The sequence below is a fragment of the Crocodylus siamensis genome, chromosome 10 (assembly GCF_052110815.1).
Source record: "Crocodylus siamensis isolate JL-2025a chromosome 10, ASM5211081v1, whole genome shotgun sequence".
NCBI classification, from domain to species: domain Eukaryota; kingdom Metazoa; phylum Chordata; order Crocodylia; family Crocodylidae; genus Crocodylus; species Crocodylus siamensis.
The window spans coordinates 46797338-46820215 of NC_143404.1; positions in this window are offsets into that span (position 1 = coordinate 46797338).

The following is a 22878-nucleotide window of genomic DNA, read 5'->3' on the forward strand; positions in this document are numbered from 1 at the left end:
GCTTGAAGTGCCACCATTACCCAGATGATATCCAATTCCATCTCTTCACATCAACTATAAACAGCACTGTCTCTCAGCTTCCTTACTGTGCAACTAAAGCTGAAACCATTCTGGATGCAGTCATACTGGGAGGGAGAAGGGAGTGCTACAAAGAGCTTGTCAGCTCTGTGGCATCCACCCTATTGGGATGCACCTTCCCTTGGGTTGTCATATGTGTCCTCAGTTGTGCATTCCTTTCAGATTTCATGGTACTATTGGTTATCAAATAGCTTGCTAGCAAAAACCCCCCACGATTGATCAGTTGGAAACTGAACTCAGCTAAAGATGGCCTTTTCAGTCCTACCTTCCTGTGTTCCCCCCTGTGACTGGTCAGGTAATAATGACTATCCTATAAGACAGATCTGGCTATAGGTCCATGTGTTCCTCACCTCCAAGTGTGGTTATTGCAAGCCATGTCTATACATAAAGCCTCAAAATCAGAGACAGGTGAAGTCTGTCCCTTTGGCCACCTTCTATGAACATCTTTCCCATGCACTGCTTTCTACAGTCACTGCCCAGTGAACAAAGTCTAGCTGAAGGTCTCTGCTGTAATATTCAAAGCCCTCTAGATAGCTCTCCTTTAGTGACCATGCTGTCCTTCTACAGCTATATTCCACAGGTGACAAGAAGTACAAGCTCACATACCAGAGTGCCCCTTGGGGTAACTAGAAACAACGGCCACAAAATGACAGGGAGCAGATTTAGGTTGAACATCAAGATGGACTTCTTTACAGTAAGGGTTACCAGAATCTGGAATGGGAGGTGGTGCTCTCCCCTACCCTGGAGCTATTCAAGAGGAGACTGGACAAGCACCTAGCTGGGGTCATCTGCTCCCAGCGCTCTTTCCTGCTCAGGGCAGAGGGTAAGACTCAATGATCTACTGAGGTCCCTTTGGAACCTAAAAATCTATGAAATCTATGAATAAAGGACCCCATTTTTACAGGTTCTGGCCCCAGGAGTTATAGGAATAACTACAGGCCTCATCACTCTCAGAATTAAATGTCAGACTCATTTCTTTAGTGGTGTGTTCCCTCACTAGCTTCTACAGGCATGCACATGCAGTCCTACAAATTCATCAGACTCCTTTGCTAACATGCCAAGGAAGAAAAGAGAGAGAGGGGACATTTCTATTTAAAATACTTGGGAAGTGTTTGGCTATTTAGAAGACCCCTAAACACAGGATACACAAATCAGTGGCATAATGTCCTCATGGAAGTGGTGGGAGTCCTGACATTGGAGTCATTTGAGAACGGTTGGGACAAAACCCCACAAGATATACTGTGAAACAGACAGGAACAAGGAGGAACAAGAGGCCCTAACATTCTTCATTGTATATTGATTATTTTCCCATGGGGAAGGGAATGGACCATTCTGGAAAACTTGTTTGCTTCTACTTTAATCTATTTCTGATGTTCAATGGTAAACAGCACCCACCTGATTGTTTCTGGACAGTGATGCCTTGTCCCAAAATGATTGTGTTTCTCTCAGAATTAAGACCTTCTGAAGGGTGGGGGCTTTTTATTCATTTTTCTGGTGAAGTATGTCTTTATTGAACAAAATATAATGAATTTCTATAAGATGTGCCAGTGCACTAAACAGGAAATATTGTCATAATGTTAGAAATGGAGTATTGTTAGAAATGCACAGCTTGCATCTTGCACCTGATAAGAAAGAAACACTGCCAAGGACTTTTGTCCTTGGCCAGCCTTGCCACAGCTCTTCTCATACTAAATCGCAGACTCTCCCCCAGCTTCTCCCTAGCCTTTCTCATGCAGATTACAGAAGCTGGAATTCAACTGACTGTGTCCTTGAAAGTGGGGGCGGTTAAACTCTTGGTGACCTATAGTACTTTCTGAGCATGCTCAATTAGCTGATGCATATTTACCTCTCCGCCCTGCATACTTAAGTAGTTAATTATAATATACATGCGATGGATGTAGTGATGTAACCACATGTATGTTTGTATGAAACAGAAATGAGCTGTAAGAGTTCCTGTTTCTGCACACGTGCCCAGGAGGAAAAAGATAAATACAGCCTGCAAAAATTCCTTGGTGGGTTCAGAGTAATCTGAGTTTTTGACTCTGCTCTGACCCTATTTGCAAATACACCTTTTGTGCCATCTAATGACTGTGTGTCTGAGATTCTTTGCGAGCCTCCAAGAAACAAACCACAATTTTTTGCATCAATAATACATTTAATAATTACATGATTGTATTGGGGTACCTGCAGAGAAAATCTGGAGGTCTCATGAGCTGTCTTTGTCTTTGTCATGTCTTTAGGCTATAAGATCTGGGAGACTGGGAAGGCTCAAATTTATACAAGAAGCCCAAGCCATTGAATGGAAACAGAAGAAACTTTACCGTATTTACTACCAGTCTCTTGCTGTAATTGTATCACATTAGTCAGTGTATGTACATGCTTCCCCTTTTTGTCCTTTCACGGAGGATACCAGTCTTTAACAACTCAGTCTAACTGTTTAGCTTAAGATGTAGAGAGATTGATGATTTTGGCTTTGGTGGTCTTATATTCAGTACCTGTTGCTAGCCAAGGTGGAGACAATCTTGACAGCACACTCTTGAGTCTTTCCTCCAAAGGCCTAACTGGTAAGAAAATCAGAGTTATGTTGACTTCGCTGTGAAACTCTTGTTCATCCATATTCTACACAGCCATGGGCAATTCAGAGCTGAAAAGGCAGATAACAGCAGACTCCTCTAGTATCTGAAATGTACAGGGGGCTATAGTAAGTAATACACCCACAAAACATGGCCTAGATTGTAGAGTTCCCTCCATATGCATCTCCATGTGTAGGAAGCTGATAAGTTGTTTTACCAAGTGAGAAGTCTAAATTAAAAAAAGGATACGATGAGAAAGCACATTTATGAATTGCGCCTTTTCTGGAATTATAACTTATATAGACATAAAGGTTTACAGAAAAAGAATTCCAGTTTTTTTATCAAATACTCACAAGACTTACTTCAACCATTACTGAAACATGGTTGCTTCTGGTGTGAAACATGGCAGCTATTTACTGATTCACGTTCACCATATGAAAGAATATAAGAGAAAAATGAACAAATGTGCCTCTAACTGAGCCTGAAGAGACTTCCTCCTAAGGAAGCAGACTGTAATAAGCAGTGACAGATTATAGCTAGAATATAAGTCTGTTTATCCTGTAAAAGGTGCTGGGAGAAATTAATAACCTTTAGTAGTCAGTCTGTCTACCTTACCATGAAAAGCATAATGATCCTTCAGCACCAGCCTGGGGCACTGGCTCAGTGATATCCCAGAAAGGTGGCAAAGGATACAGTAAAAATGGGCCACATAATAGTCAGTCAAAGTCAATCAAGATTGTACTAGAAATCTTAGCCCTATGTTAAAGTGGACTCCTGGGAGAGGAATTGCCCATTGCTGGAGGCCTTCAGTAGTGGAGTTTCACTAAATTACAGAGCCCTGGAAGCACTCTAGGATGGTAGTGACCTAGTTAATATAGTGACACCCACAGTGAAGACACTTAAACATTGAAGATCACAGACAAAAAAAAAAAATGTCAGGTAGAACATAGGCACTACAGAAACAGGTGGGAGAACTGCTGGATTCACTAAGTATCATGCAAGCAGCAAATACCTGCAGCTGGTGCCTGACAGCAACCAGTAAAGGCTTTTACACAAATACAGGAAAAACCAGTTAAGTTGAAACAAACCCAGCCTTGCCACTCCATTCTAGAGACTTGCCCTGTCTTTTCAAAGAAGGGAGCTGTGTTTAAAACTTCCCTTGGCTGGCCAGGCTGGAGCAAGCTCTAAGCTCAGGTGTAGTTTCTTATTAAGTCAAGTGTAATATGTACCAGCTAGATCAGCCACATTCTCTACAAGGAGTTCTGCTGCAACTAGCACACCTTGCTAATTACCTATTCATTAACTAACAGGGGGAGCAGCAGTCTACATCCTAAGGCAAGTGCCTTGCCTCTTTAATTCCAATCAGGTCCTGAGCTGAGGTGTAGGATTTTAACATGGAAGCAGTTAACTCCTTGCTTGCTAGACCTAGAACAGCTCCGGATGCACAATTCATCTACACTGGCTTAAAGGGTTTCATGCTTTAGAAGCCTGAATTACTCATGGAAATAATATCACATTAAGATGGAAGCCGATGTTGCACTTGTCCCTGGACATATCATACCTGTGTTTGTCCTGGAACAGAAATATTCTGGGATATCCCCTTTTAATCAGGGGTTAATGAGCGGCTGAATGCACTGCCATTTTCTGCCCTTAATTCAGTTATGCAGTTTTAGGATAACCATTCAGAGAGACTTTGCAATGTCTCAGGAATAAACTGTTAGCAGTTTCTTCTCCCATGAAATTTTTTAGGATTTATCCTAGGACAACAAAGACATTTGAATAATTGCATTTTGTCTCAGGATAAATGCAGCATTTATTTAAAGCCTAAGAGAACCAGAGTGGTTGAGCAGATTGCACACTAGGCTGGAGCTTCAGATTTCCATATTCTAATAATTCCAGTTGTGCCTATTCACTAAGTCACTTAATTTCCCCAAATCAGTTTTACCACCAGTAAATGTGGGGGGCAGTGGCCATGTCTACACAAGAAGCTGACTGCATAGTTGTTACTGTGCAGTCATTTAGTACTTGTATTCACAAGTACTAAATGACTGTGCAGTGCCAGGAGTTAAAGCACAGTAGCATCGCCGAGCAGCTTTCAGGTGATGCTGATTGTGCAGTCTCTCATTACTACTGTGCAGTAGTATTGCATGATGCTTTGTGCCATGCAACACTACTGTGCAGTAATGACGAGCTACTGTGCAGTCAGCATCTCATGTAGATGCAGCTAGTAACACTGATATGCTGTAAAGGAGGGCAGTGGTATTTAATTAAAATCTTGCAAGCTCCATTGTAGATGCTAAAAGACAAATTCTTTGCTGACCTCAGTACAGGATCAAGACCTAAATATTCTCAATAGTGCAAAGAACAAGCAAGACTTAGGTCATAAGTATACACATTAGTTAATGTTTTCCCCATGTGGGAGAAACTAGGCCAGGGTGTAATGGGTATTGTACTTTATCTTCCCACAAGGAGGCTCTGTAACATATTTTCCTGTCATTTGAATGTGCAGTTTTTGGACACAGCTGCTGCACCAGCTGTTCTTGCTAGTGTTACAAAAGATGTCATTTTTCCAGCCAGGCAGACCTACCAGCAGGAAATTCAGAATGCCAAGTAGAATTGAAAAGTTTATTTTCAATCCATGTGGCAGCTTATTCAGGGTGAGTAGAGCTACTTAACCCTGGGGAAAGACAGCCTGCCAGCCTCAGGAAATTGGGTGGTATCTCTTAACAGCTTTCTGCCATGTCATTTCACAGGAAGGCTATAACTTTCTATCGGAGGCCTCTGTGCAAATTATCCAAGGTTTGTATGACTTATAACAGTGGAGAGAAAGTGCACACTCATAATGGCATCAACAGCAAACTATGACATGTAGGCAGAGACAGAGGAACAACTTTGTGGCACCATTTTCAGTCTTTCAAGTCAAAGAGAGATGTGCTTGTCCCTCTTCTGTGTTTCTTGCATCCATGGGATGGAGGGGGTATGAATCCAATATTTATATCTCATTTATCCTTGTACCAAGAGGACATGAACCTATCTTTATCACAAACTTCTCCTCTTCTCCCCTTTGTTGCCCAGGAGAGATGAACTGGTCCTTTGTATCAACCATGGTTAAAAGATTTGTAGCTTTGCAGAATAAAATAACAGGAGTGAACCTCACTGAGCACATTAGACCACATTACTGCACAGTAACTGTCACCATCTATACATGCAGACACTTACTGAGCAGTAATTTGCTGTCATTGGGAGTAAATTTACTACCTGTAAATACAAGTAGCAAATTTACTCACAACTGGTTACTGTGCCGTAACGAATGTGTAGACAATGACTGGGAGCAAATTTCCTCCCAGTCAGCCCTACAACCAGGAGGCTACCTGCAGTCCAGCCCCAGAACCCCAGGGCTAGAAGCTTCTCTAGTCCAATGGCTGGGGCGGCTCTTTGTCCCTGCAGAGGCTCTTTGTCCCTGCAGAGGCCCCAGGCCAGCCCCTGGTACTGCTACAAGCACAGGCGGCCTGGCCTGCCTGAGCCTCTGCTGCAGCCTGGCATCCATGGTGATGCATCACCAGGGGAGGGCCCCTCGGCCCACTAGGAGCCTGTCCTACTGCGTTCATGCTCCTGGCCTCCTCCAGCAGTTCTGGAAGCCTGGGCTAGCACCTGCTCCATCAGCTCTGGGTGCTCAGCCCTGCCCAGGAGGCCAGGTTGGCCATGTCTGTGAGCAGCTCCAGCTCTATTCTGGAGGCAGCCCTTTCCCAGGCAGCCAGATGCCACTCCCCTGCACCCCAGGACACCACTGGGAGTCACATGTCCTCATTGCTAGCAGGGATTGACTCAGGCCATTGGGCATGCCTGCCACACCCACCTGCCGCACTGGGGGTAGGACTCTCCCTCCCTGGCCCACCCGTGCTCCCCCTGGACCATGGAGGCCTCCCACCACAGCATGCAGGGAGGTGTGAGATGGTGCAAAACTTTACTGAGTAGCCTGTGCCCACACAGAGCGGTGGGCAAGGCCTCTTCTTTGCCAAGGAATGCGTCAACGCTGGTGGTGATGTCCTTCTCAGCTGTGGGGGGCAGGGATGTGTAGTGTAGTCACAGGTAGCCCTCCAGGTGGTTGCGGAGGTTGTGGGGCAGGGTGGGCTTGCCCTCTGCACCATCGAAGCTCCGTGTCCTGTTTCAGATTCTCAAGTGTGCCTGGGACAGCATGGTGATCATCAGCAGCAGGGCATAGTGGGTTGGGCAGCCCTTAGTCCATGCAAACAGCTCCTTGTGGTGTGCCTGGGACACTCAGGTAACAGAGCGGGCATGGTGGGGGGCTGGACTCAGGGTCCCTCTCCAGAGAGGCCACCTGGGGGGAGAGTGGAGGCACCAGAAGCCCTGTGTCCCAGTTAGGCAAGAGCCCCTAGGCCCCCTCACCCCCCACCAAGGCCAAGTGCCATGGGCTTAGCAGCAGTGCAGGAGACAGGCTGGCCTTCAGGAGGAGAAGGGAAAGGAGTGGCTCTGTAGCCATAGCAGCAGGTGCTGCCAGAAGCCAGGCCTGACCTGCCCTGGAAACAGAGAGAGGGAGGCAGGCTGCCTGAGGCCAGCACCTAGAACGGAGCAAGCAGGGATGGGTGCTTGGCTGGTTGGCTGTCTGGACCAGGGCCTGCCCAGCCAACTTACTATGGTCCCTGGGCACCCGTGAATGCACGACCCCTGATCTGAGGCCAGGCAGCACACAGGCCCTGGTACAGAATATCTTATCTCAGAAATGTTGTAAACTCTCGCAAACAGCCTCTTTTTCCTGGCTCTGTAGGACCTGCAGCTGCACATGGGGGAGACACCAGATGGCAGCTGGGATAAGCCATTAGGGTTACCACCAAGCCAACCTCGGCAAGGGCTCTGCAGATGTGACAGCTCCAGCAGTGCAGATGCATGACTGGACCCAGCTGGTCACCATATTTAATGAGAGCCTGGCATGTGGAGGACCTTGCCTACAAGGAGGCAAGGGACCAGTGCAAGGAGGCGAGGAACTGAGTAGACCAGGAATTCCAGGTCAGGCTCCTGGCCCTGGAGGAGAGACATGGAGGCCCTGGAGCTGCAGGCTGTCCTGGTGGCCAGGGCAGTGGAAGCCACAAAATGGGACAGCCAGGTGCTGGACACCATCTTGGCCCTGGCAGTCACCTTTGTGTCACCTGCTGCCCTGCCGCTAGCTCTAGACCTGCCTGCCCCCTAGCAGCCACCCACCACTCAGCAGCAGGCCCCCTTCAGCCCTGGGCTGAGGTGTAGCAGTGCCTCCATGGGCCAGGTACCCCTGTCCCAGTCCCCACCCTGAGGCCACTGCCACCCACCCCCCCAGCCTGGGCCCAGTCCCACTGATTGTCCTGGCTCCATGTGACCCCACAACAGGAGCTGCCTTCAGCAGGGCCAGGACTGTGTGTGGGCCCTGCTGGCCCTGCTCACTGGCTGGAGGAGGGGAGGCTGGCTGTGCCAGCAGAGCAGCACCCGCCAACACCCCCAGGTGAACCCCTTGCCCGCTGGTCTCGCTGTGGCATTTGCATTCATGGGATACAAACAGAGGCTGGGATGCTGGATACCTGACCCTGGGCTCCAGCCTCTAGATGCCCCCACTCCACAGCCCCCTCCCCGGGAGGACACACAGCATGCACTGTAGGGTTACCATACATCTGGGTTTCCCAAACATATCCTCTTTCTGGATCCTTCAATCTCCATCTGGATGGTTTTTAGAAATCTGAACCAATGGCCAGGATTTTGCTCTGCTCCATTAGTGGTAGCAGGGGAAGGGCAATTGGAGTCAGAGGTCATCACATGCATGTGCATGCGCAAATGCACATGACCAGCATACAGCCATGCAGGGTGGTGGGAGCAGCCTTGGCAGTTGGATGCAGTTAAGTCTATGGGGAGCAGGGTTGGAGAGCCAGGGGGTGGGGGAGGGGGTGGCAGAATTGTGTGGAGGGGATGGGTGTGTGAAGGGGGCTGGTACCTGGCGACACTGGAGGAAACTGTCCAGAAGCTGGATCTGCAGCAGGGCAGGAGGGGCCTGCCCATCCAGCAGGCCCTTTTGGGGTAGTGGACAACTCCATGGCTGGGCTGGAGGCACAGGGGCCAGTACCCATGTTTACAGGGGTGGGGCAGCCAAGAGATGCTGTCCAAGAGGGGAGAGGGGCTGTGGCTCAGCCACCTGGCACAGCATGGGAGCCCCAGCCCAGGGCGGAGGGTGTCACAGACCTCCCCTCCTCTTCCTTCCAGCCTGTAGTGGGGCCAGACTTGCTCCACTGCCGCCCGCATGAATCGGTGTTGCTGTGCTCTGGCTCACTTGGGATCGAGGCAGCTGAGGCTCCCTCCGGCAGGGCTGGAGGGATCAGGGGTGTGTGGCTCATGAGTGAGGGGAACCCGAGGGGCTGGGGGAGCTGTGGCTTGGGAGTGAAGGGCACCAGAAGGGATGGGGGGCTGCAAGTCAGGAGTGAGGGGTACCAGCAGGGCCAGGAGTCCATGGGTCAGGGGTGAGGGACAGCAGCAGGGATAGGGAGCTGCAGGTTGGGACTGAGAACCACCAGCATAGCCTGGGGCGGGGTGAGGGACTGTGGGTCAGAAGTGAGGGGAACTGGTAAGGCCAGAGGTCTGTGGGTTGGGAATGAGGTGTTGCAGCAGGGATGGGGGGTTGGAAGTAAGATGTCCTCTTTTTTGAAACTGGAAATATGGTAACCCTAATGCACTGTAAATAGGCTGCACATGGAAGAGGATGATTTATTGGTGGTGGAGGGACTCTGTGGGGAGTGGGGATGGGGTCTGGTGCAGGGGAGGAAGGGGGGATGGGCTCTGTTATGGGGGAGGAAGTGGGCCTGTGTTTGTAGATGGGGAATAAATTGCTTTTCAAAGAACTGTCCACAATGAGCATGGTGCTGGGGTGTGTGGTGGGGCAGGGGTCTGTGGGCACCTGTCCAGGCAGCCTACAGTAGGGAGGAGGAGGTGGGAAAGCAGTGTCTCTTGCACCTGGTACCCTGGCCCCCACTGGTAGGTGAGTGGCTTGCCCAGGGTCTCAGCCTGAGGGTCCTGTCACTGCTGCTACTACTTCAGCTGGCACTCCTGGTGCGAGGTGCCCTCTGCCTACTGTGCCTTCTCCTCCCTGGCCTCACAAAACAGCTTTCCTTTGCAGATGTCATGCAGCATAGGGAGGATTAGGTAGGTGGAGTCAGAGGAGGAGCATGAGCCAGAGGAGGAGTAGGTAGGTAGGGTCCCCAGTGAGGGACAGGACCACCACTGTGCCCAGTTGGAGGCCTGGCACAGCTGGTGTGAAACACCCACTCTCCACCAGGGCTGGCAAGGCAAAGCAGCAGATGTGGGTGTCCTGGACACTGCCTGCCCAGTTGGCACTCACATTGGTGAAAGCACTGTTGTGGTCAATGATGGCCTGGAGTACAATGGAGTGGAAGCCCTGCTGGCTGTAGTAGGTGTGGTTTCTGTGAGGCAGGGAGGTGACGGGCATGGGAGAGTGGTGCCTTCTGGCTCTGGGAGGGTACCAGCGGCCGATTGCCAATAAGGGGGTGGGGTTCCCCAGTGGCTGATCATTGACCCTGGAACTTCTGGCAGCAAACCAGAAGTGCTGCCGGCAAATCCCCACCCTGTCCCCACTATGTATCTTTTATGATGACGAGATTTGGGTATCCAGGACCCTGATTCACTAGGGGAAGCCCAGGGCATAGAACACCACTACCACCTCCAGGGGGTCATGCAACCAAAGCATGGTGTGCCCCAGCACATCCTGGAGGACACTGCAGACCTCCAGAACTCCCTCTCCAGTGGTCGCCTTGCCCATGCTGAGAGGTGGCTGATGTAGTGGAGGCTAGCAGGTGTGGCCAGCCTGAGCAAGGCGATAGCCAGCCAGGTGTCCACATGGAGGGATGGCCGGTCCAGGTGCAGGTGGAGCTGCTCAAGGAAGTCTTGAAACGTGGCCTGGTTCATGTGAAAGGACTCCAGCTACTTCTCATCATCCCAGGTGGCCTGAATGACATGGAGGTCCAGGAGTGTATGCATGGACAGCACTGGTGATTGCATTCAGGAGCACATCATTGGCATTCCAGCTGGGATCCAGGCAAGAGGCATGGGACAGCAGGGTGAGCCCCACATGAGGGGACCACCAGGGCTGAGACTGACCTTGGCCAGGCATTGGTCCCCTTGGCAGGTCAGCAGGAGAAGCATGATGGCAAGCAGGAGCCTAGGGCACTGGACATTACTCCTGGGGCCTGGGTGTGGAGCAGCTATGATGCAGTGGGCAGAGGCTCTAGTGACAGATCCACTGCATGCTGCCACCATGCTCTGCACACTGCTTCACACCAGGAAACCAGGTGTCTCAAGGAACACTGTGTGGGGCAGGGCAGGGTGGGGAGTCTTTTCTGGTCTGGGAAAAATGTCAGGTGAATATCAAATCTAAAAGCTGATGTCATTCCATGTGCCTTAACTATTCCAAGACGGGTACATTTACCACTAAAGGACAAAGTTAAAGAAGAGCTAACATTCATGGAGGAAATTAAGGTAATTACAAAGACTGAAGAACCTAGTCCTTGGTGTTCTGGGATGGTGGTTGTGCCAAAACCCAATGGTAAGCTTAGGATACATGTTGACCTCACACAGCTGAACAAGTGTGTGTACAGAGAAAGACACATTTTTCCTTCCATGGAACACAAATTTGGATCCAATTTCACACATATGGATGCTCGAGCAGGGTTCTGTCAGATTCCTTTAGCTGCTGAATTGTCCAAACTAGCAACTTTTATTACTGCATTTGGGCATGACTGGTTTAAACAGCTACCTTCTGGACTCTTATCAGCTCCTGAATTATTTCAGTTTTAGAAGTCGTAGATATTGGATGGCTTAGAAAGTGTCCTTTGCTATGCCAATGATATTTTTATTTTTGGGACCACCAAGGCACAAGAGTGGATGCAACACAGAAAACTCCAAGATGCTGGAGTTAGACTTAATGAAAAGTGCATCATTGCTACTTCACAGCTTATGTTTGTGGATTACTGGATTACACCACGCAGAATCCAACCAGATCCATCGAAAGTTGTAGCCATTAAGGGGTTCCCAGAACCCAAAGACATCCCCAAATGATGCAGATTTTTAGGCATGGCCACATAGTTGGGCCATTTTGTGCCAAATTTGGCAACAATAACAAAGCCTTTAAGAGATTTCTTAAGTAACAAGAACATATGACTCTGGGGACCACTATAGCAGTTGGCCTTCAACAAGATCATATCTATATACTCAGCTCATCCCTGATACTGGCCCAATATGATCCAACATGAGAAAATCATATTGCAGCAGACTCTTCATCATATGGAATTGGAGGAGTGATACAACTACATTGGGAAGCAGTCCACTGGGCCCCTATTAGTTCTGTGTCAAGAGCACTTGCTCTACTTGAGACTCAATATGCAAAAATAGAAAAAAGAATCACTAGTGGCTACATGGACATGTGAGTGATTCAGAACTTTCCTTGTGGGCCTGACTTTTACTTTACAAACTGAACACAAGACACTTGTGTCTCTGTTAGGAGACAAACCTCTCAATGAACTTCCATCAAGAATCCAGAGATTTCACCTCAGAATACTGAAGTTCACCTACCGTATAGTACATATCAATGTTACAAACAGCTTATACTCTTTCTAGGGCACCATTACAGACTTCATTGTCTCCAGAAGAACTCTGCCAGGAGCACGATATTGCTGTTTATGCGGATGTTATTGCGCATGGGATACCCATATCTGCTTCACTACAAAGGAGAATTCAGGAAGTTCAAGAAGCTGATTACTCTTGCCTAAATATAAAGAAATAGTGCTTGTAAGAATGGCCTCAAGTAAAATTCAAGGACTGTGAACTAGCAAAGTACCAACAAGAAAGACTATCTCCATGTTCATAGATTCATAGATGTAGGGTCGGAAGGGACCTTGTAGATCTTCTAGTCCGACCCCCTGCCGTGGGCAGGAGAGAAAACTGGGCTCAAATAACCCCAGCCAGGTAAATGTTGAGCCTCCTCTTAAAGACCCCCAGGGTAGGAGCCATCACCACTTCCTTTGGAAGTTGGTTCCAGATCCTAGCCGCCCTAACTGTGAAGTAGTACCTTCTAAGGTCTAGTCTAAACCTACTCTCTAGCAACTTATGGCTGTTATTCCTTGTTACTCCGGGAGGCGCTCGGGGGAACAAGGTCTCTCCCTGGTCCCCCCTAATAAGTTTATAGACAGCCACCAGATCCCCCCTCAGCCTTCTCTTGCGAAGGCTGAACAGGTTCAGATCCCTTAGCCTCTCCTCATAGGATCTGCCCTGCTGTCCCTGGATCATGCAAGTGGCCCTCCTTTGGACCCTCTCAGTGCTGTCCACATCCCTCCTGAAGTGCGGCACCCAAAACTGGATGTGGTACTCCAGCTGCAGCCTGACCAGTGTCACATAGAGGGGGAGGATCACCTCCTTGGCCCTGCTTGTGATGCATCTGTGGATGCAGGACAAGGTACAGTTAGCCCTACTAACTGGGTTCTTGCATTGCTGGCCCATGTTCATATTGGAGTCGATAATAACTCCAAGATCTCTTTCTGCCACTATGCTTTCGAGAAGGGAGTTCCCCAACCTATAAGTATGCTTCTGGTTCCTACTGCCCAAGCACAGCACCCTGCATTTGTTGGTATTGGATCCCATCCTATTTTCATTTGCCCACCCCTGTAACCTGTCCAGCTCCTGCTGTAATCTGCCCTTCCCTTCTAGTGTGCCCACCTCACCCCAAATCGTGGTGTTGTCTGTGAATTTAAACAGGCTGCTCTTCACCCCGTTGTCCAAGTCACTAATAAAGAAATTGAACAGTGCAGGCCCAAGGACTGACCCCTGGGGGACCCCATTGCCCACTTCCCTCCAGGTCGAAAATGACCCGTCTACCACCATTCTCTGAGTGCAACCCCTCAGCCAATTTGCAATCCATCTGACTGTGTAAGCATCAATGCTGCAGTCACCTAGCTTTTTAATGAGAATGGGGTGGGAGACAGTGTCAAAGGCCTTCCTGAAGTCCAGAAAGACTACGTCCACTGCGATACCTGCATCCAGTGATTTTGTGACGGGAGGCGCTCAATCAGGTTGCTCTGACAGGACCTGCCCCTAATGAAACCATGCTGGTTGCCCTTGAGCATTATCCCTGCTGCTGGCCCATCACAGATGTGCTCCTTGATAATCTTCTCAAAGAACTTTCCCAGGATTGAAGTAAGACTAATGGGCCTATGGTTGCCCAGGTCCTACCTCTTCCCTTTTTTAAAGATGGGGACCACATTGGCCCTCTTCCAGTCATCTGGCACCTGGCCAGAGCACCATAAGTGCTAGTAAAGCTGTGCTAGAGGCTCCACGATAACCCCTACTAATTCCATCAACACCCTGGGGTGGAGAGCATCTGGACCTGCTGATTTGAACATGTCCAGCCCTTCCAGTTCTCTAACCCAGTCCTCCCTGACCTTAGGCTTGGTGGAGTTTCTCCTGAGTCCATCCTGAATCTTGGTAGGGGAGTCCTGGTCCCTGCACAAGAAAATAGAGGTGAAGAAATTGTTAAAGAGGTCTGCTTTCTCCTCTGGCATGACCACCAGATTGCCAAGCATATCCTGCAGGGGCCCCACATTACCTGGGGCCTTCTTCATTCTCCCTACGTATTTTTAAAAAGGGCTTTTTGTTATCCTTGATGCTAGGCCTAGTTCCGTATCTGCCTTAGCTTTCCTAACAGCCCCCTACAGACCTGAGCGGTGGAGGTATACTCCTCTTTGGTGATAGCCCCTCTCTTCTACTGGATGTAGGCCTCCTGTTTGGCAATCAGGCATTCACAAATGCCCTTGGTGATGCAGGGGGGCTTTTGGGGACTCTTGCCCCCTTTGCTTCTTGTTGGGATTGTCACCCCTTGGGCTCTGAGTATCGTCTTCTTAAGGAATTACCACTCATCTTGGGCACCCAGTTCCCCTACTCTCCAGGACCCTAGTGCCTCCCCTACTAATTGCCTCAGCTCATTGAAGTTGGCCCTCTTAAAGTCTTGCTGCAGGCCCTTGACACCCTGCACTGGATGGTGAATTCCAGCAAGTGATGATCGCTATCACCCAGGTGGTCAAGGACCTGGAGTCCCCTCACCAGGTTGTGACCTGTGGCCAGGACCAGGTTCAGCAGGGCAATACCCCTGGTAGGACTGTGCACCTCTTGGGTTAAGTGGAGGTCCTGTATCTCAGCCAGGAACCTCTGTGAGTGGTCAGACCTGGCTGACTGCTCCTCCCAGCAGATGTCCAGGTAATTTAGATCACCCATGACAACTACATCCCTTGCCTTAAGTACCTCTGCAAGCTGACTCAAGAATTCACGGTCCAGCTCTTCCCCTTGGTTGGGAGGTCTGTAGTAGACCCCCACTGTTAAGTCCCTTTCCCCATGACCCCTGTATCCTGACCCAGAGCACTTCAGCCTGCCCCTCCTCTGACCCCATCCTGCTGGTTGAGGATGTGTATTGCTCTTTGATGTAGAGCGCCACACCCCTGCCTTTCTTCCCTGTTCTATCCCACCTATATAGCCTATAGCCCTTAAATGTTGACTGCCCAGTCGTGGGATGAATCCCACCAGGTTTCTGTGAGCTCTACTATGCCTGGGTTTGAACTATCTGGAGGGTGAGTTCCTCCTGCTTATTCCCCATACTACGAGCACTGGTATAGAGGCATTTAAGGCCTTGAATTGGTGCGTATGCCACCACCCAATTCTTAGGACTGTCTGAACGCCAGCTGCTTACCTGGGTACTCCTTGTGTATGTCACCTGTCTTGGTTGGGAAGTGTCCTCACGTCTCGCTGTGGCCCCATCCCCCGGCGAAGCTAGTGTTGTCAGAGACTTAGTCATGGATAAGACTTAGTCATGCTCCACAACAGAGTACTGATACCTTCAGTACTATGCCAGGAAATCCTAGAGAAGATTCATGATGTTCACCAGGGCATTACAAATTGCCGAGCCAGGGCTTGCCAGACAGCTTGGTGGCCCTCCTTCTGTGATGACACACAGAACTGAGTGGCCATTGTAAGGTTTGCATTCAACACTGACCAGTCGATGTGGAGCCATGCCTCACAACTGATTTACCAGATCATCCATGGCAGATGTTGAGAGCTGATTTATTCACCTGGAGTGGTTCCATTTACCTCATTGCTATAGATTATTATTCCTGTTACTTGGAGATGGTACAATTACAGAGTGCCACAACAGAGAGAGTTATAATGGCATTGAAGAGTATATTTGCACACCATGGCATATCTTCAGTTTTAAGAACCGATAATGGTTCATAATTTTCTGGAGCCATGTTTAAGCAGTTTGCAGCCCAGTATGACTTTCAGCATGTCACCAGCAGTCCATATTTTCCCCAAAGTAATGGAGAAGCAGAATGTGCAGTGTGGACTGTGAAGAATTTGCTCCGGAAGAATGAAGTTCTCTATAAGGCACTCTTGATCTACTGTTCAACACCATTGAAGCATGGGTGGAGTCCAGCTGAGTTGCTTATGAGTCACTGACTCCATACAACCCTTCCAAGTATGATCAATGACTTGGTTCCCAAACTTGTCAATCCACAGGAATTTTGTGAGAAAGACAAACAGATAAAGGACCATCAGAGACAGAACTATGACACCAGGTGTGCTTCAAGACAGGTACCTGCTCTTTCCCCCCAGCAGGAAGTTTGGATCCCAGATCCAGAGGTTCAAGGCACCATCCAGGTTAGGGAAGGTACCCCTCGTTCATACTGGGTGGAGACACCTGGTGGTCTTCTCTGTAGGAATCTTCTCCGTAGGAATCTGACAAATTCCACCTGTTTACCACACTAGGTCTGGAAGCCCCTCAGTTCCACCAAAGAGAATAGACTTGTGAATTAGTCAGGTCTAAAAAATAGATTTACCAATGTTTCTGCTTTGTTTAGAAACAAATAGTCTTTCTGCTTCTTCCTAAGATCCAGAATAACATGGGTTTAACTCTAAAGTAATTTACTCTAGAGTAAACCCACCCCACAGCATTTGCACATGTAGACACACCCACTGTCTATGGCTCCAGCAGGGCACTGGAGGGCCTAAAAAGGAATATTCCCACCTCTATACAATGGCTTTCTGCACTGTTTGTTGGATTTTCAGGTTTTTTGCCTTCCACTAAAGAATCAGGAATAGGTCACTGGCCTACTGTGGTACAGTGATATAGCTAATCCTGTATTTCTGGACACTGAACTGGAAAGGCAAACCTACACACAGAGAAGCACAAATCTAGCTTAATAATCTAGCTTAATAATCTTATCCATCTACCTCTCTAAGGTACTTTTCTGACTCCCCATATCATAGTGTCTGAGTGCCTGATCACCTTGCATGTAATATCAGATTTACCCAAAGAACCTTGTCTGCCTATGTCCTTAGACCAACACAGCTACCAATACCCTCATTACCTTGCATGTACTTATCCTCATGGCAAGCCAGTAGTAGGGCAGTGTTGTTTTCTCCATTTTTTCCAAGGCAACTGAGAGACAGAGAACACATCAACATGACACATTTACTGCAGAGCAGATTAAATTAGCCCTGCAGTAAATGCTGTGCATCTACATGTGCATCCCTATTAGGCTGGAGTAAACTAATTAACTCTGCAGCAGTATAGTACTTATAAATGTAAGTACTATTCTGCAGGGTTTTTTACTCTGCAACATTGCACATGTAGACACTGCCCCAGCTGCCTGGGGCATGGGAGTGTTTCATTGCAGGGGCTGCCTGCCAGCTAGTCCTGCACTGGAGCACCCTCATATCCCAGCTAGCCCCTCTAGTCTACAGCATATTGAGCTGTGAGGGTGGGAGGGGGGAATGGACTGCCAGGCTGACCTCTGGGGCCCCCTGCCAGCAGGGGCTGCTCTGACTTGGTTCAATGTACTGCAGCCCTGGGTGCATGTTTATTGCCTGGGAGCAATAAACTATGGAGCAATAAGTTCCAGGGTTTATTGCTTCACATTAATTGATCATGTAGACATGCCCAGAGAGTCTGAGTGACCTGCCCCAGGATTGTAAAATGCCTATCGCTGCTATGGCATTTTAGACTTTTCAGAAAAGAGTAAATGCCTGGCTGTGCTGTGCGGCACCTTGCTGGGAAATACAGCAAAATTAGGAATCTAGCTTTGCCTATTCCGAGGTCGTGGTCACTTGGCTTCCAGGGGTCTTGAGACTTGCAAATCAAATCAACACACCCTCAACTTGGTGCTATTAGTTCACAGAATTAAGGCCAGAAAGAACTATTATGATCACCCAATCTGATAATCCATTGCTTTTCACCCAGTATCAAGCCTACTAACTTGTGATTGATCTACTTTTGAAAGCACACAATCCCAATCCAAATATTTCATATGATGGAGAATTGAGTATGTCCATAAGTTAGTTGCTCCAACAGCTAATTTAAGATCATGGCTAAGACTTAGCAACTTGAAGGGCCCTAGTTCCTAGAATAATAAGCATTTTGATGTTAAGGCTTCCAGCTAATCCAAATTAATCAAATATTTATAATGGTATTTGCCAAACTCTCAGCCTCAATGTCACTTTTCTAAATAAGAGTATAAACCACTTGTGTACATACTTTCATGTTACAACAATTGCAGAATTTGTGAGTACATCAAGATTCTTTAACCACTCAAGTAATACCCAACAACCAGACTTGCCCTTTTCAGAATAGCCTTCTGCTACAGCTACAGCAAGATTCAGGGACCAGATATGGTCTCAGTGGCACCGAGAAAAAAGTAAAGTATCAAGTATCCACTTGGTTTTTTCCCTAACACATATATGAGGGCTCCAAAAACCCTTCTTCAACAGTGGCAACACAATGGCACCAACAAAATACCATCTCCTGAAAAAACCAAAAGCGTAGAGACGTATTTGAGTAAATACAGTATAACACAAGGTTTCTCATCATAGGAAAAATGCCCAGCCCAGTGAACTATATGGCAAATCATGAATCTTTCAGCTTTGGACTAATGTCATATGTGGCAGGCCAGGAAGGGTTGCTTCTGCGCTAAGGGTTCTTCCACCTTACTGCATCTGACCACCTACCAAGCTCTGAGTGTCTCCCCTGGGGCACCTATGACTGGCTGACCCTCTTCCTGGAGCACACTCACAAGCCTGGGGGACCGTGCCACCACCCGGGGTCTGGTCATTGCCTGGGCCTTATGCTCCCCCAGGGTGGACAGGCCCTGTAGACCTTGAGGGCACTTGATGCTCTGTGAGATCTTGGGAGTACTTCCTTTAACCTGAAGCACAGAAAGTAGCCTCCCTTTGTCAGCCGAGCCAAGGGAATGCAGAGGTATGCCCATTCCCTCTCAAGCATGTACCACAAAGCTTGTTACAGTAGATAACTTTATCGGGTAGAGAGGGTAGGCTTGGGGAGGGGTATGAGTCAGAGAAGTATCAAAAGAATATCCAGAGCAAACAGAACCAGTCTGATAGCCATTTAAAATGCTTCTAAATTACTATAAGCTACCTTTCTAGTTAAGTTTCTGGTAATTTATTCACTTCAGCATCCCAGAAGTGGGTGAGGATTGCAGAGGTTCAGTCTGCTATGTAAAAGTTCCAACATGGCCCCCTTTCTCCCTGAAATACCTCTTAAATGGCCCCTTCAACCTCACCTGCTAACTCCAATCACAGCCAGGTATTGTTTTATGCTGACCAATTTGAAAACCAGCACACCTTGACCTAGGGTCACCAGGATGGTTCAGAGGTGGGGCCACCACTGCAGAGAGTGACAACAAGAGACAATGACAGTCATGGTGACAATGACAAATGAAAGGACTGGGGAAACAGGTGGGAGGAAGTGCGGGAGGGGTGGGGAGGGAGGAGGGAAAGAAGGTGCTGAGGCAGTCCTTTCCATGATTATGATGGAGAAAGGTGATGGTGACTGGCATATGGACACATGACACAGTTATTGTAACAGGAATGAGAATGATGCAACTATAAAAGCATGGTATGGATTGCCAAGTGAACCATATTGGTCACGAGAAAGATTTGTAGAGGTGTGTGTGTGTGTGTATGTATAATTTTTTTTTTGCACGAAAAAAAAGTTTTTTACTATATACAAGTAGGTGCCCAAGTGCTACTTAATATATATGTGTTATTAAATATACAGAGTAATAGGGGCCTTCTTGGGGCAGTCCACCACTGGCCCGCCCACCTGTTTCTGGACTAACTGCCAACCTCACTTTCCTGCCATGCCTTCTTGTTTCATAATTAGTTTTAATTAGGTGGGAGGCTGCCCATTCTTGTCCTGATGCCAGGGGGCGCTCTCTATGGCTCCTACCCTGCCCTACACTGCAGCCCAAGCCTTGCAGATGGCACCCAGGTGACACAATGCTCCTGGCCTACAGCTAGACCAAGCTTAGCCCTCATTGTCAGGCCTCATTCATACATGCAGTCATACCACCCTCCTCTCACTAGGGTCTCTCACACTCCACCCCGTCTCACAGGGTCTCCTTCACGCATCAACAACTTATACCGCCTTGCTCCCTCTCAGAGTGGCCCCGTTAGGCCATAGATTTTATCTAGCATGCACCTTGGGTGGCAGATATACCATCTTTTGGGACTCTCCTGCAACCCTCAACAGGGTAGTGGCCAGCCGATTACCCAACCTGGGCCAAGCTTGCCCTGGCACCTCCTGGGGCAACTCTACACAAAGTGTTACTTCTACATATATATATATATATATATATACACACACACACACACACACACATATAAAAGCCTAAGTTTGTCTGTTTACCTGTCCGTAATGCTTTATTCGTGCTGTGATTGGATGATGGAAACAGTCAATGAGAGTGCTTCAAGTGTGGGGGAGCACCACCATGATTCCCAAGCCATGCCAAGGACTGGACAGAGAGTTGGGGAGCAGAGGCTAGCCTTGACTCCCCCACCCCACTCCTTGCAAGAGGTAGAACAGTGGCAGCATGGGGTGTTAGGTGGCAGCACTCCATCCCAGCCCCCTCCCCATCATTCTTGACAGGCAGCTGACGCGTGTGTGCGTGGCAGTGCACTTGCAGTGCCTGTCACTTTAAGGGCTGAGTCTGGCAGCCAGCAGGTTCTTGATTGCAGCGGCCATTTTAGAACACTGGCTGCCTATATAAACAGAGCAGATTGCTGCTGGCAGAGCAGACAGAAATATTGCCTGGCTGAATGGCTAAATGGAACATCTGCAGATAGGAGGCAGAGGCTCTTGGTCCTGGGCATGACCTAAAACTGCACCCTGCCAGGAGTGAGTGGTCTGGTGGAGCTCCCAGTGGCGCAGGAGTCCCCAGGAAATACCAGGCCAGTTACCACCCTGGTGGAAAGTGAGCTGGGGTGCCTGAATAACCCCTAGCCCCTACATCACTGTTGGTAGAAGTCAGGGCCAGACAAGGCCCCTTTAAGCCACCTGAGCCTCCACCGGGGGGGAAGCCCAATAACCCCAGTGAGGGGGTAGATGTGGAGCCCTAGTAAGGGTAGGACCCAGTGAGGGGGAAGATGTGGAGCCTCTGTGAGGGGGTGGAAGTGGAGCCCCAGTAAAGGGAAAACAGGGCTAGGAGCTGTGTGTGTGTGTGTGTGTTTGTGTAGTTCCCTCCAGGCCCCCGACAAGGAACTGCCTCCCCAACAATAACACTGACGACATTGCAGGAAAGAAAAGGGGCAGCGCCCAGACCACCTAGGTGGCATCGGAATAGGGTTTCACCTTGATGTCACTGGGGGGGCAAAGCACTGATGAACAAGTCCCCAAAGTCTTACAACACCTACCAGCAACACTATATATGTACACACACATACACAAAGTGTTACTCATATACAGATGCACACACAAAGTGCTACTATATATATAAACAGTTACATATACATACACACAGTGTTACATATACATATATATATATAAAGTGTTACATATACATACACAAAGTGTTGCGCATATATACACACACAGTTTGTTTTTATACATATTTATATATATAAAAATATGTAACTGTTTTGTGTATGTATATGTGTATATATATGTATGTATGTAACAGGGAACCCTAACCCTGTTACCAGAAGGCAGGTCAGCCCCTTTAAGACCAAACCTTTCTGGGCATAGCCTGTTGGTAAGGTGGGGGTTAAAAGCTGAGCCAGACCAGTTAGTCAGGTAACTGGAAGGGGGCAAGCCAGAACTATAAAAATCTTGGCTGGGCAGCAGTAGGGGCCAGCAGCCAAAGGGGAAGGAGTGTGTACAAGAGTGCCACAGAGAGGCTTGGAGAGCAGTCCAGCAGCGGCAGGAGGGAAACTACTGAGTACTCCTGGAGATGTGGCAGCAACCCCAGAAAAAGAACTGCACCAGACAGTGGGAAGCAGAAGCATGAACCCCTGAGAAAATACAAGCTGGTATGCTGCCTTCTTTAATTCTGTTTTTGCTGGTGGTTATAGCCCATGGACAGGCTGTGTATAATTTTTGATTGATTAACCACTGGTGGTTTGGGTGAGGCTGTTGGGGAAGGAGGAGGCCTCACTGGGGCCCCACTACAGTGTGGGGAACCTGGCGCCAGAAAGGGCATAGTATTCGTGGTGTACAGGCCAGCACCAGAGACGGCACAGTCTTAAAAAGGTCAGGGTGGCCTGGTGCACCTGGGGTGCAGTTGTTGCAAAAAATTGCGGTCCGTTTCTTGGAGGCCACTAAAATCACAGACACACATACATCAGATGGCACAAAAGGTGTATTTGCAAATAGGGTCAGAGCAGAGTCAAAGACTCAGATTACTCTGAATCCACCAAGGAATTTTTGCAGGCTGTATTAATCTTTTTCCTCCTGGGCACGTGTGCAGAAACAGGAACTCTTACAGCTCATTTCCGTTTCATACAAACATATATGTGGTTACATCACTACATGCATCACATGTACATTATAATTAACTACTTAAGTATGCAGGGCGGAGAAGTAAATATGCATCAGCTAATTGAGCATGCTCAGAAAGTTCTATAGGTCACCAAGAGTTTAAACCCCCACCCTTTCAAGGACAGTCAGTTGAATTCCAGCTTCTGTAATCTGCATGAGAAAGGCTAGGGAGAGGCTGGGGGAGAGTCTGCCATTTAAGAAAAGGCGTGGCAAGGCTGGCCAAGGAAAAAAGTCCTTGGAAGTGTTTTTTTCTTATCAGGTGCGAGATGCAAGCTGTGCATTTCTAACAATACTCCACTTCTAACACAGTGGTGT